Source organism: Rhea pennata, chromosome 11 (assembly GCF_028389875.1).
Source record: "Rhea pennata isolate bPtePen1 chromosome 11, bPtePen1.pri, whole genome shotgun sequence".
In the NCBI taxonomy this organism is placed as follows: Eukaryota; Metazoa; Chordata; class Aves; order Rheiformes; family Rheidae; genus Rhea; species Rhea pennata.
The window spans coordinates 23,232-25,000 of NC_084673.1; the positions used below are offsets into that span (position 1 = coordinate 23,232).

The 1,769-nt window shown below is 59.7% G+C and overlaps 1 long non-coding RNA gene across 4 annotated transcripts in view; it reads right to left on the minus strand.

Moving 5' to 3' along the window:
• Positions 1-276: 276 nt before the first annotated feature.
• Positions 277-1,769, minus strand: part of LOC134145435 (uncharacterized) — a 4,995-nt gene continuing 3,502 nt past the window's right edge. For 3 of the 4 annotated variants that reach the window (XR_009959607.1, XR_009959609.1, XR_009959606.1), the window contains exon 4: positions 277-1,769. This exon is cut by the window's right edge and continues 939 nt beyond it. This is a non-coding gene — a long non-coding RNA (uncharacterized LOC134145435). The other variant, XR_009959608.1, reaches the window with a different exon arrangement.

Sequence of the window (1,769 nt, forward strand, 5' to 3'; positions counted from 1 at the left end):
GCCAGGGAGCAGGCCGGTGCCCTCACACGGCCCTGGAGGGGGGGCCCCACCTGCCCTCACGACGATGGGAACCACCCCCAAGAGCCCCGAGGGTCCAGGCCACGCAAGGGCAACTCCCCACAGCCCCGGGAACAGCACCGAGTCCCCTGGGAACCGCAGGCACTCCAAAGCGCAAGGGGCTCGGGCACCGGCCCCAGGCGCGCAACATGAAACCTTCTCCCCTGGGCGTCATCTTCAGGCAGGGGGGCGTCCGGAACCACAGACACGACCGCAAAGAATAAAGCGGCTGTTTATTGTTTTACTGCACAGAAACACCACCTGGGAGCGAGCCTGCCACGGAGCTCGGTGCCGGCACGCTTCCCCTTACCCCGTGACACCTGAAGAGTCATCGCCACGCCAGCGTTCGTCTGTCCGACCGTCCGTCCGTCCGTCCGTCGGGGAAGGGTCAGCTTCCGCCGCAGCCCCCGAGGCGGCAGGTGTCTGCGTAGCCGACGGCCTGCCCCTTCTGCTTTTTCCTTCGGGGATAGGATTCAGCTCTGAGAATTGGAGAGGACAACGCCTGAACTCGCCTGCCTGCGCTTCCGCTCTACCCCAGACCAGAGCCCCGCGGAACGCTCGCACGGCTCTCGGCTCGCCCGCCGCACGTCGCCAGTGTCTGTGTGGTGGGCCTGCACCGTATCAAGCCCAGGCCTCAGCTCGGCGCTCAGAGCGGAGCGCTAGCACAGGGGAAGATGGCAAACGGCAAACCGCTGCTCGGGCTTCAGGGCTTACAGTTTATTATTTACGGATTTTTCCCTCATCAGGAAGCCCTAAGCCCTGAACCTGAAGTGACGAACTGCACATCTTGGCACCCAAATGGTTTCTGAGGCTGTAAAGTCTCGGGATGAGGTTGCATTTTCAATCCTGCACCCTGATCGCTAAATGAGGGACCTGTGAACTGTGCCTGATAAAGACTGAGCCCCACAAAATAAAGTGAGAAACCACAACTGCGGCATGAGAGACCCTCAGCAACAAACTACATAAACCTCAAGTGAAAAAGTCCAAACCCTTAGCTTTAAGCAAGGAACGCCACAGCACCCACGAGCATGAGAACAGTAAGAAGCGGCCAAAGAGTTTTGCCCACAGCTTAGGAACTTTCCCCTTAGAAAGGGGGGGAAGGGCACTTTCTAAGGGGAACTTTCCCCTTAGAAGGGCAGCAGAACAGGAAGACGTGCACCACAATCCTGTTACAGTTGCTGTTTAGAGGCTTGGGCTTAGCCGCCACTAAAGCATAAGCACATGCACAAATCGTGCCGCTGGATCGCGCCAGGCTGCGCGACCACTGAACGCACCTGAAACGCCGCAAGCGCTAATTCGTCTCCCCCACAGACCATTGATAGTTTTGCTCCTCTCGGCTCCGCGGGCAACCATCCACGGCCAGTGACGCCCGTAACCGCCAAGGGCAAAACCACTGCCGCGTCCCAGCCCTGCTCACACGCAACGCAGCCCCAGGACTTAGCTGCGTCCACGTCGCAAGCCCGGGCTCGCCTTCCGCTCGTCTTCGGCGGCCAGACGCAGATCTCTGCGGAGAGCTCCCAGCGACGACAACGCTCTTTTGACGGCCAGACTACGCTTAGCGCCTGCGAAGAGGCCAGAACAGCTACCGAGAGGCCAGGCAACCGCATGGCCCTCCTAGAGCTACTCCCTAGTCCACAATTACGACTGACTATAAGCGACCAATAACCCCTGTAAGGAAAGAAAGCTCAGAGGAGATGGACGCAGGCAAGATG